This window comes from Pseudorasbora parva, chromosome 6 (assembly GCF_024679245.1).
Source record: "Pseudorasbora parva isolate DD20220531a chromosome 6, ASM2467924v1, whole genome shotgun sequence".
Classification (NCBI taxonomy): Eukaryota; Metazoa; Chordata; class Actinopteri; order Cypriniformes; family Gobionidae; genus Pseudorasbora; species Pseudorasbora parva.
This window is the reverse complement of record NC_090177.1, coordinates 28,675,080-28,688,362: the sequence shown is the minus strand read 5'-3', so window position 1 is coordinate 28,688,362 and position 13,283 is coordinate 28,675,080. Positions and strand designations below refer to the sequence as shown.

The 13,283-nt window shown below is 35.2% G+C and overlaps 2 long non-coding RNA genes across 2 annotated transcripts; one reads left to right on the top strand and one right to left on the bottom strand.

Moving 5' to 3' along the window:
* Positions 1–2,745: 2,745 nt before the first annotated feature.
* Positions 2,746–4,177, top strand: LOC137079365 (uncharacterized). The gene is made up of 3 exons (XR_010905475.1): positions 2,746–2,884; positions 3,367–3,459; positions 3,994–4,177. It is a non-coding gene; the product is annotated as an uncharacterized lncRNA (long non-coding RNA).
* Positions 4,178–6,736: 2,559 nt separating this feature from the next.
* Positions 6,737–9,873, bottom strand: LOC137079364 (uncharacterized). The gene is made up of 6 exons (XR_010905474.1): positions 9,712–9,873; positions 9,129–9,221; positions 8,376–8,518; positions 8,084–8,205; positions 7,450–7,570; positions 6,737–7,008 (listed from the first exon to the last, which is right to left on the bottom strand). It is a non-coding gene; the product is annotated as an uncharacterized lncRNA (long non-coding RNA).
* Between the last annotated feature and the right edge of the window lie 3,410 nt (positions 9,874–13,283).

Genomic DNA, 13,283 nt, shown 5'->3' with positions numbered 1-13,283 from the left:
CCTTTAACATTCATTGACCAAAGTATTTATCTGCTTTTTGAGTGCATATTGATTTTGTGCATGGGTCCACAATGTTGCTGGATGTTTAGAGGCAGTGTCCCATTAGTGTCCCATCAGTCATGAGCTACATCTCAGACAGATGACAGTTTACTCTAGTTTCAGTTTCAGTTCAGTTTCAGTTTTTTGACAGTTTTCTCTTTTCTCTAGTTTTCTCTGCAGGTGACAGTTTCTCTAGTTTCAGAACAAAGTGTCACAAACTATACCAGTATGGATATATGAATTATTACAAGAATTATTTATGCTATTCACATATTTTATTTTTGCCATATTCCTTTACCGTATATTTCATATTTCTCATTTGTTTTGTATTTTATGTATATGTTTGTTTTAATAAAGCCCCCCTTATGTTAATAATGCTGCTGGAGGTTAGGTCTCCTGCAATAGGTTTACATGCATCCAAGGTCAAAAAACATTTCGTTTTTCTCATAATATACATTGCAGCATCACAGTGTCTAAAACGGTTCAATAAAGCATTCAGTCTCTTCAGAATCCTTGTTTCTGATAGCCTACTGTGCTCGGATTGGTCAGATGGCCCAGTCTGTTGTGATTGGTCTACTCTGCTCTGATTTTTCAGATGGCCCAGTCTGTTGTGATTGGTCTACTCTGCTCTGATTGGTCAGATGGCCTAGTCTGTTGTGATTGGTCTACTCTGCTCTGATTGGTCAGATGGCCCTATTCTCGTGTAGCTGGACCTTCAGAGTGACGCCAGAAGGTCTGGACAGCACATTATGTTTTGTTCAACGTCATGTTTAGGAGCATGACAATGTAATGCCAATGTCTCTTCAAAAACAAAATGGTGTGTAAAACTCTTGGACATACAGTATTTTGTCTAGGATATAGTCTATGCTCAAACTTCTCATACTTTAGAAAATCCAGTGTTAAGTTGACATTGATAAGCGCTCATTGTCAGAGATTCAGCCAATTGCCCATGGGCTTGAAGTCTAAGGATGAGACTTAAATGCCCAGTCGGTTGTGTCTTTTACAGCACATGTCCAATTACCACAGCTGAATTTCAGCTCCGGAGGCTTCTTCAGCGATTGTACACACAGTGTTACAAACTGTAACAATAATGTTGGTTTTACCATTTTAATTCAAGCCTGAGTCTTCCTCCTTTTGGAGTGCATGCAAAGTGGATTTGCTTTCATAGTGCAAAAACTAGTGCTTTTTCATAGTAGAAAAAACGTCTCCTTGACATGTCGACAACATGAACCAAAGTCTTCCAGCTCTTAGCTGCAGTGTTTGACGGCTGGTCACATTGTTCAAGGGCAGCCAATTAAGACCATAGGCTGGAAGTAAGAATGGATTTATTGACAACTCGCTTCAGGTGGTTCCGAATTGTTTTTTTTTTTATTGTTTTTTGTGTGTGTGTGTGTGTGTGTGGGGGGGGGGGTAATATGTAACAAAAATTACACATTACACAGTACATGAAGGGTACTATCCAAAAAAACATAATGTGGCACTTTAAGAGAAACATTTGCAAGCATATTAAAGATATCTGCGTTAAACAGCATATTTTGTATATATATGCAGTTTTACAGGCTCAGCTCTCTGTGTAAAATACATCAGATGTATTTTAAATCAAGCTGATGTTCATACCCTTTCAGGAATCCCTGGGTGGAACTTAGCGGTGACTCATCAGAGTGACCATCAACCATCCTTCCTGCGTGATAATGACTTGGTCACGAAAGCAAGTCACCCTGACACCCACTGTCTTGAGATCCTGTCTGTCGTTCAAGGAAAACAATGTTTCAATTGCTTTGCCGGATTTGATTTTTTGGTTGTCAAATGCACTGAGATTTAGTCATATGGATTTGTTGTTGTTGTTGTTTGTTTTGTAATAGAGATCAAATTATACTATACTATTATTTAGTCAAAATAAACATTAACCAATACAAATACAATCAGTGAATTTAGGCACAACATTATAATATGCACTTTAAAGTATGTGAACGAATAAAAATTAATATTCAATATTTTTGTGGAAACCTCATATAATATTTTAAAATAATTAAATATATTTTTTAGAATTATTTAATAAATATAAAGTTAAAAAGAACAGCATTTATTTGAAATTGAAATCTTTTAGTCCGGCCTGCTTACTACGTTCATTTTTATACACTCTCAGAAAAAAAAAAAGATACAAAAGCTGTCACTGGGGCCAACACAGTCTCACCCCTACTCGTCAAATGTTGCCGAACGGTCAAGGGACCCTGACGTCAGCTGTTGACGCACAGGGTACCCCTAAATCGCCATTTTTCGACGTACTGGGTAATCCACTGATTTCAATGAAAAACCTAGGACGTCATAAACAGACGTGTTGGGCATGTGCATGTTATCGTCATGATGGAATTTATTGGGTTATAATTTTTCCATTATGACATGTTGGAGTGTGATTCTCAATTTAATCAGCCAGCACAATTGTATTTACATTTATTTACGCTATGATACACGTTTGAAACAGTAGTCAAACCCCACCCCGCCCTAAACCTACCCATTTGCGTATTATATGATATAAAACACAGGCTGTAACAGACAACAGGCACACTTTATTGAAAAAGTCCAACTATTCCGAGGCCAAACGATTGAATTGTGCGAAGAAAAGACCCAAAAGCAATCACCGTCTCTATCCGCGTCACACTGAAGACGCCACAGGTAAGACCCCTCGGCGTCACGCGATGGACGAACTGGGAACCCAATTGCTTTCAGTGGGAAACCTTTGGCGTCAACATTAGACGGCAATTCTATCGGTATGAAATCGCGCTGAAGAAGTCTCATTCAGAACACATCGCGATGTTTGGCATCAGATCAAGTGTGCCACATGTTGGTGAGTAGTCATACATATTGTCCTAATATTTGATATGAAGTATTTTCTGCTTGTCGTTATCGATCATGTTCAGTCACTGCATTGTATCTGTCATCATCTCCACTGAGGCTTTGCATTTCTTTCCTTTCTAAATAAACACACCTTGCTAATAGGGTAATTTAACACTGTCACGTGACGTGCTATAGACCTTTAAACAGTTGTTAATATTTAATAATAATTACTAGTGTAGTTCCAACGTGGCATTTGTAGTAGAAGCACAATAAAATAAAATAAAACAACACTTGCCATGCGTTTACCACAGTATTGGTAGTTTTAATGTGATATTTGTTGTAAATAAACAGTAGCCACAACAATTACCATGCTTTAAATGCATTTTAATGTAAAATCCAAATATTGTTATTTAAATAGTATACTTTATAATGCTATATATTGTATATTATGACTTTTTTCTCTCTTTCTTTTTTTTTTTTTTACCTGAAAAGACCAAAAGGGCCTCTCGGACTCAGTCAACCCATTCTTGTTTGTGGAGAAGTAACGGAGAAAACCGAAAGCTGCAACAGCAAATATTTGTAATGGTATGTATGAGTTGGTTTGAACCCTTTATCAAACATTTTATTTAGCATTTGTTGTTACTTATTCTTACAAATCCTATAGCTCAATCAGTAAGAACATATTCCCAAAGTCTTAATAATTCACAAGATTTATCAAGTTGTCAAATTCGTATGATTCTCGTACATATAGCTCTGAAAAAAATTAAGAGACCACTTAACATGGATTTCTAAATGTTAAGTGGTCTCTTAATTTTTTTTTCCAGAGCTGTATTTGTATATGAAGAGTTCAGATGCAAAAGCCTCAAAAAGCCACTTCGGTCACATGACATCAGATATTCGATTATTTTTTCTTAATCAGATCAGTTGCAATGTTTATAACGTCCCGTTTGCATGTAAATAATTTATGTGACCACAAAATCAAGTGAGTTATCTACATTTTCAAACAAATTCATATGATATAGCTTGCTATTATATACTTTTAATAATGGGAATGCACACATATCTGTGAACTTACTAAATAAATGTATTTAACATTTAATTATGCAACGTTTTTTACAGAAATAAATCCTACAGTTATGTATAAACTGACAACATCATCATCATGTCCTGTCCTGGGCACATTGGGCAACATGTGTCCTCCAACATATTCGATCTGTGGCCACGTTTTCACATCTTCTCATGGAACACCGGCATTGAGGTCTTCGTGAAACATCGGTCTCATATCTTCCTTGGTTTTCCCTGTCTCGTGCGTCCTCCTGGTGGTGTCCACTTCATAATTGTTTTTGGGTGTTGTTGTTTGGGCATACATGGGACATGTCCAGTGAAGTGCACCCTTTGCTCTGTCACAGTGTCTCAAAGTCTTCACATGGAGTCTGTAGAGTCTTATGATCTCTTTGATATATGCAGAACCAATATTCATAAACTGTTCTTGATGTCTGCCTATGCCTTTATCATCAGGAGTTTTAGTGAAGGACATATCTATTGCCATCCACTAGTTCTAGTCATGCATTGACTTCATGATGCTATAGTCCATGTATATTTCTGCATTTGTTGTTTGTTTGAACAAATGAAGATAGTGAGAGTTAATACCTTTGAAATCAATAATTATTCATTAAAACTTTTATTACAATGGTCACTAAAGTACATGTCCACCATAACTACCTCTATCATTATTTCACTATCATTATATCACTACCTTGTTAATATAACTGTAACATGAATGTACTTTATAGAAGTATTTTCTTACTGAAAATGGTTAACATTTACAATAATCATCAACTATTTTAATTGGCATTTAATTTAGTTACAATAAAAGTGAACAATAATCGCAAATATATAGTATTAAAGTTTAGAATGTAAAATGTTCTTTTTTTGCCTATATATATATATATATATATATATATATATATATATATATATATATATATATATATATATATATATATATATATATATATATATATATATATATATGGGCACTACATTTGTATTTAAACTGTTTGACATTAAATATTGGAATATGCTTACAAAATTGTGTGCATTCATTGTGCTTTTGTTATATTTGTTTTAATTCCAAGAGTTCAGATTGTAAAGGATGGCTTAAAGAAGTTTATGCTTGTAGACCATTGCATAGAAAAAGGTTTCTCTTTCAAATATATTTATTATGCATCAGTTTAACCACACAAAGAAGACTTTCGTTTTAAAATGTGAGTTTTATTATTTAATTAGAATAAATAAATATTTAGCAGCCTAAATATTAAATATTTAAGGAATCTACCCCTTCAGTTGAACCGGATGAGATGTGATATAATTTACCATAAATGGACAAGGAAGTGTGACGCCTCTGTTCAGCTGGGTTGTCATTGGCTGTGACTTTATCGCAGAACGCGCTGTGATTGGACTATCTGTTTTAACCATATAAAACGGCGTTTCATGTTACAAAGTATGTTTTGGTGTTATTATTACGTCAGTTATACGTTAAACTAACTATAAAGTGTCGCTATGTTGTGAGAAATGACTCCTTTACTGAGAACCCAACCCTAACCCTAAGCATTTCAGCACACTTCTATGAACTACAGCGCCATGTTTCCCATTGCATTGATACAATGACAGATATATGGGTAATGTAGTTTAAAAGGTTTCATAATGAAACAATAAATGTTAAGTAAATTACATATTTAATGGACAACTGGATATTAAAATATGTTCATTGTGTAAACCTTTATGACATATATGAGGGCCAAGCTGAAATTGTATATTTTACTGTGAGCACTTTTAAATAAACCTTTATGGCAGCTTTCCATATATGTCTGAAAACTGTGGCCAACATTATTTAGTAAACATTGCATATGCAGTTGTCCTGCCAATTTTCTCTGTGATACGCTAACCAGACTTTGAGTTAAAGCCATTTGAAATATGCTTTTTTTTTGCTCTTCCAGGGGCCACTACTGGGTCCCTGGAGGTGTAAGGGCAGTACAACATACACAGATCTATTCTCCTCATCACGTACAACAAACTTTGAGTCACATTTAAATATCAGAGTATTTTGTCTTTTCTATTCTAACGTCATGCTTGTGTACAGGTTTTGATATTGTAAGACCATCTGATGAAATACAGAAATATTTGAAAGAAATGTTTTAAAATAATAATTATTAAGTTTTCTTTTCTTTTATGGATAAACACTAATAAATATAATGTATGAACCTGCAACAACTTGCCATTATCCACTTTCCAGAGTAAACAAAAACAATTTATATTATTTACACTTCATTATTACTATTAAATATAGGACAATGCACCATTAAGTAAAATAACAAGAGACATTGTCACAATTTCATCTACACCCTCTTCACGTACCTGGCATCGAAAATGTGCATGCTTTAATTCTTATTGCAGTAGTAGATGTACCAGAATGATCAACATGGATCATCTTCAGTTAAGCTTGAAGTGTTTGTAATCCTTCCCTTTATTTCACTGAAAACTGACATACTTGTCACAGCATGCAAGTATACAACTTTTTGGAGCATTGTACCAAATATAATATAACCAGATAAAAAATTTTTACTTCTCAAGTAAAATATTCTTGGTAATTAATAAGATAACCTAAATAAACTGGTTGAATGTGTATTTACTGTACCAAACACCATACACAATACTCACCATACTTTATCACTCAACACTTTATTGGAGGATACAGTATACAGTTAATAAAGTAGAATAAAGTCAAATAAGATTCAAGATAAATAAAAATGGGTTTAAAAAAACACATTAACATCATATTAATCCATTCACAGCTGCTGAAGCCACACAAATGAGTGCCACATAATCCCATCCAGTCAACTATGATACAGAAAACAGATTTGATATAGTGTTGGAAAATAATGATTCATTATTACAACTAGACTGGTTTCTGTCTCTTCCCTCTATCATGTTCATGTTCTTCTTCTTCTAAACAGTTCGCCCACTTGTACCCTACAGTATAATCAATGTACAGATGATGTGATCACTGATGTTGTGTAGCCTTTTCTCAACCAGAGGAAGAAGTCGTATAATCCGGCGTTCTCCAGTCCTGGTCTAAAAGTAAAACAACAAACACAATTCAGATTAAGTTTAATGTACAGTCAGGTTAACCTATGTTCTTCAGTAAACTCTCCACCTCAAAATGGGCAGAAATGCCAATTCCTGATTTAAATTTACAAAGCAGCAGTCAGTACATAAAATAATATACACATTGAAGCATTATGTATAATATTGCAGCCCATAATATTAGCCAAGTACTGAACAAAAACTAATTTACCCATATCAACAGCAACCTTTTAAACAGTAGATCTTTTATAAAGATCTTTTAGAAAGGCATGGTCTCTTCTGAGCCTTTGTCAGTGATGCTAGATTTCTTTAGTTACTTGTTTCAAGAGCATCACTTGTGATAGCCTTTACAATATAAAATTGTTCAAATACTGCAATACAACTTTCATGGACAGAATTAAGAAATAGGTACCCAGGCACCAGACTTACCATGCTTATGAAGCACCCATGGCCATGTATAGTTCTCAGAGAGCAGAGTTTTTGCCTCTTGTATTCCTCCTTGGCAGCACATCTTTTTCCTGTAGAATTTGTGCCTTCTCTTGCTATCCATCTTAAAACACAAATGCAATGTGTTTAGTCTGTGGAGTATAAGGCCTTGTTTCAAGCCAAAGAACTAACCAGATATTACACATAATTCAAAGAACATTTACTATTTGATTCCTAATATGTCCCAACTCATTATCTTCTAAAGCTACCCAGAACCATCCATGGTCTACAAAACAATGGAGAAATACATGGAGTTTATAACAACTAAATGCTTTTTCCCACACTTGTCTGCTTTTATCTAAGACAAACAGACGGTGCAGTTTTTAAGAACTGAAGGCCAAAAGTGTAATAATAATTGTATCAAAAAGGGAAAACAAATATTTACCATTTTAAATAAATCCAAGATACAGAACCTCATTTGCTTATTTTAGGAGTTATTAAAAGATTTAGACATGAATAATGGTACGTATTTTATCAGAGTAGAAAGAATGATCACTGTTGAAATGAATAGTCCTTTGAGAGATCAACATCAAATTTTGTACTACATATTACAGCATCGCTTCAATACAAGACATACCAATGGACTTGCGCACTTTTCTGTCTTCTTCGGGCACAAGATGTCCATCTTCCTTCCTCACCCTAAACAAATGACTTATTTTCTTAGCTTGCTTCGATATAAGGTCTGGTCTTTCTTCTCTTCTGTAAAACAAGAAAGTCTCACTTACTCTGTGCAAATACTATTGTTTTTAAAACATATAAATTAAGACAGTTACAATAAAGTTAAATTACCAAAAGGTGAGCATTTGATGAGTATATATACTAAAAACTGTATATACTTTAGTATATATACTGATAATATTCAACTTTACCTGTGAAGGGCTGATTATGGCAAGATTCGCTGAGAATCACTAGAAGCTCTTGTGAGGGTTGACTCTTAAAAGAGCTGTTGAGTTTGATATTGTAGAGATCTTTTAAACAAAAATAAATAAATAAAAGTAATCTGCAAGTAATCCTGCAAGACAGAAAGAGAGAGGAAATTGTATTACATTGCATGCAAGTTGTGAGTTCATACATAACTGTTTCTTGCTGTAAAAAAAACGTTGCATAATTAAATGTTAAATACATTTATTTAGTAAGTTCACAGATATGTGTGCATTCCCATTATTAAAAGTATATAATAGCAAGCTATATCATATGAATTTGTTTGAAAATGTAGATAACTCACTTGATTTTGTGGTCACATAAATTATTTACATGCAAACGGGACGTTATAAACATTGCAACTGATCTGATTAAGAAAAAATAATCGAATATCTGATGTCATGTGACCGAAGTGGCTTTTTGAGGCTTTTGCATCTGAACTCTTCATATACAAATACAGCTCTGGAAAAAAAAATTAAGAGACCACTTAACATTTAGAAATCCATGTTAAGTGGTCTCTTAATTTTTTTCAGAGCTATATGTACGAGAATCATACGAATTTGACAACTTGTTAAATCTTGTGAATTATTAAGACTTTGGGAATATGTTCTTACTGATTGAGCTATAGGATTTGTAAGAATAAGTAACAACAAATGCTAAATAAAATGTTTGATAAAGGGTTCAAACCAACTCATACATACCATTACAAATATTTGCTGTTGCAGCTTTCGGTTTTCTCCGTTACTTCTCCACAAACAAGAATGGGTTGACTGAGTCCGAGAGGCCCTTTTGGTCTTTTCAGGTAAAAAAAATAAAAAAAAGAAAGAGAGAAAAAAGTCATAATATATAATATATAGCATTATAAAGTATACTATTTAAATAACAATATTTGGATTTTACATTAAAATGCATTTAAAGCATGGTAATTGTTGTGGCTACTGTTTATTTACAACAAATATCACATTAAAACTACCAATACTGTGGTAAACGCATGGCAAGTGTTGTTTTTTTTTATTTTTTTATTGTGCTTCTACTACAAATGCCACGTTGGAACTACACTAGTAATTATTATTAAATATTAACAACTGTTTAAAGGTCTATAGCACGTCACGTGACAGTGTTAAATTACCCTATTAGCAAGGTGTGTTTATTTAGAAAGGAAAGAAATGCAAAGCCTCAGTGGAGATGATGACAGATACAATGCAGTGACTGAACATGATCAATAACGACAAGCAGAAAATACTTTATATCAAATATTAGGACATAATATGTATGACTACTCACCAACATGTGGCACACGTGATCTGATGCCAAACATCGCGATGTGTTCTGAATGAGACTTCTTCAGCGCGATTTCATACCGATAGAATTGCCGTCTAATGTTGACGCCAAAGGTTTCCCACTGAAAGCAATTGGGTTCCCAGTTCGTCCATCGCGTGACGCCGAGGGGTCTTACCTGTGGCGTCTTCAGTGTGACGCACGGGCGCGGGCCGCGCGCCGCGCGCCGCGCGCCGCGGATAGAGACGGTGATTGCTTTTGGGTCTTTTCTTCGCACAATTCAATCGTTTGGCCTCGGAATAGTTGGACTTTTTCAATAAAGTGTGCCTGTTGTCTGTTACAGCCTGTGTTTTATATCATATAATACGCAAATGGGTAGGTTTAGGGCGGGGTGGGGTTTGACTACTGTTTCAAACGTGTATCATAGCGTAAATAAATGTAAATACAATTGTGCTGGCTGATTAAATTGAGAATCACACTCCAACATGTCATAATGGAAAAATTATAACCCAATAAATTCCATCATGACGATAACATGCACATGCCCAACACGTCTGTTTATGACGTCCTAGGTTTTTCATTGAAATCAGTGGATTACCCAGTACGTCGAAAAATGGCGATTTAGGGGTACCCTGTGCGTCAACAGCTGACGTCAGGGTCCCTTGACCGTTCGGCAACATTTGACGAGTAGGGGTGAGACTGTGTTGCTGGGGCGGTACCTTTTCAAAAGGTACACCTTTATACCTAAAGAGTGCAAATTAGACCCTCAAAGGTAGATATTGGTTCTAAACGTGTGCCTATTAGTATCTAAATGGTACACATAAGAACCTTTTTAAAGGGTACCGTTATGATTTAAAGATAGTTGAATGCTGGATACTGATACCATTTCTCTGTCAGATTATCTGTTGTGCCTTGTCTTGTCTGATTTATTTTTGCTTTGAGTGCTGTGACGTTTATTCTTGCTTTGAATGATGTGACAGCTCCCCAATCTCACAGTATGTCAAGGAGAGAGAATAGCAGAGAGAATATTCTCAAGAGGAAGAAAGCAAGAGAACTGTGGCTGCAGGGAATTCAGGCACTCATTCTTGAGCTCAGCCGTTGCTCAGAGTACGTCTGTAACTCTTATTAGAGTTTATTTCGAGGCCCTTCATCTTCTCAGACAGTCTCATTTCCTTCAGGGCACCTGGTGTCATTTCTCGAGTGTTTGTGTTTGATATTGCGATCTTGCTTTGTTCTTGTATGCGGTCACGGGCAAATGTATGCACGGCATGGGGTGTTGTCTGAGGTTCATGGTTTTCCTGAGTGATCACCTTGTATGTGCTGTTTTTCAACTAGTCAGTAATCCCAAATCGGGTTAACAGGTTTACAAGACTGTTTGAATGTAATGCTTACATTCCCCCTCCCATAAAACGCAGGCATTAAAGACGCAGAGATGAACTTACTTGAGTGTCACTCAACCCAACAAATCACTCATTTGCATATTGATTAAAAACTCCATTTTGTTCCCCGCCGTCTTTAATTGTGTCGCATCAGTGTGTCTTGATGGGTCTCTGCGGATCAGACCTTGAAGCAGAACCAGAAGGTATGAAACAGATAAAAAACATTAACAGTCATGAACCTGAATCATTAATGACAAAAGAAATGGTAATTTCTAAAACAAAACAAGAGAAACACATTGACAAAACTATTGGCGTGTTTGCGATTTGGACATCAGGGACCAAAATGAGCTGGTTTTCATATCATAATGTGTTTTTACATAATAGTCCAATTCAATCTAAATTAAATTCAATGATGTGAAAGAGAAAACAGCAATGAAAGTCATTCGAGAATAGTACGAGACTGCAATCGAAAAACGTATCGCGTCCACTCGCTAACTGATGCAGTCATTTGCATTAAGGATGAATGTGGTTTCCAATATCGTTATGCAAACAGTGAGAGACACTTGCCGATGGTTTATCCGAGCATGAAGAGTCAGATTTTTAAAGCCTTTTCAATGTTTAGGATCATTGCTCTTGGCATCCTCTAAATCATCAGTAATGACTTGCTCATATTAACTGTGATGTGAAAGGAGAGGGCTTGGTACAGCATTCGATATCTTTCAGATTGAGGTACTAATAGTGTGTTGCATTAGCACAGATAAGCTACGAGGGATAGGTGACCCAAAAATGAAAATCCTGCATCCTTGCGTTGATCTGAATAACTTCCTCACTGTGTTCCACAAAAGAAAGTAAAGGTATCCATTTCCACCACTTAATTTTTTGTTTTTTAGTTCAATTGACATTTATTTCTATAGTGCTTTTCACAATACATATCATTTCTGAGCAGCTTTACAGAAAATGCCTACATTACAATTTAGAGTGATCTGTTATCAGAGGTGACTGGTATGCATATATCCAAGTTATATATTTCAGAAATGTACATATACAAATTATGCAGTTGGCTAACAATGTATCAATTTAACATTGCTAACATATTCTTCTGTATTATTGGTTCGATTAAATTGTAATAATAAAAAAGGATGTGTCTAATGAATATAATTCATACAACTTTTACAATTTAAACATTTATTTACCCAGTGCCCTATGAAATGTGTTTTATTTATCATTTTCTGTTTTATGATTGAATGTATTATATGTAGTAAAATTGGTGGTAATCAAATTAATGCATACAATCTTTAATCTTAAATGTAATTAAATTAACAATTTAACAACTCCATTTCTTTGTCAAACAAAGACAGAACTTGTACAACTGAACTTTACTGTTTAATTCAAAATGTGGAGGAAATTTGTGTACACTGTACATTTTACTATCACTCACTCTCTTGATTTGTCCTGGAGCCAATATGTTGTGGGTGCCGCTGGATCACAAACGTTTTGTACAATAGTAGGTATAAGGCTTGTCGGTTGAAAGCTTTGCATTTGGCATCAGGAAGTCTAATGGTGTATGCACACCAAAAGCTAATTTAATTATTTGAGCGATTAGATTACATACAAATCAATGCAAAGATGCGAATGGGCACAAATTTGCATAGATTACATACAAATTCAATGCAAAGACATGAATAGAAGCGGATAGGGTGACGCGATTGCTGTTATGGCACGATAATTCAAGTGGGAAATTCACATGACGCGTTGTTGCGAAAGCCAATCAGCGAAGAGCTTATGGACACGTCCGGTTCTATCAGAAAATAATAAATAGAACATTATTATTGTAGGCATTCTGTGGGCACCCCAAAATTTATGATAACTTTTTATTCATATACAGAGACCGGACAAAAAACGAGATATCTAGGAAGTTGGACTACCTGGTAAGTGATGAACATATGCATCTGTTACTTGATTCTAGCTATGAGTTCTGTCAGGACCACTATCGTCAAAGATGATAGATTAACAATAAGCATATAGTTTTGATTGGCGGTATGGATCTGTTCTGGGAAAGAAATCCCTGCACATTCATGCAGCCTAGCATGGAGAAGAGCATGGAGAGCTCTTCTAGGGTAAACGGAACAGGACCGACATAATGTATTGTAAATATCATTAATGCCAATATTTAATGCAACATATTTCAGGATTTTAGTC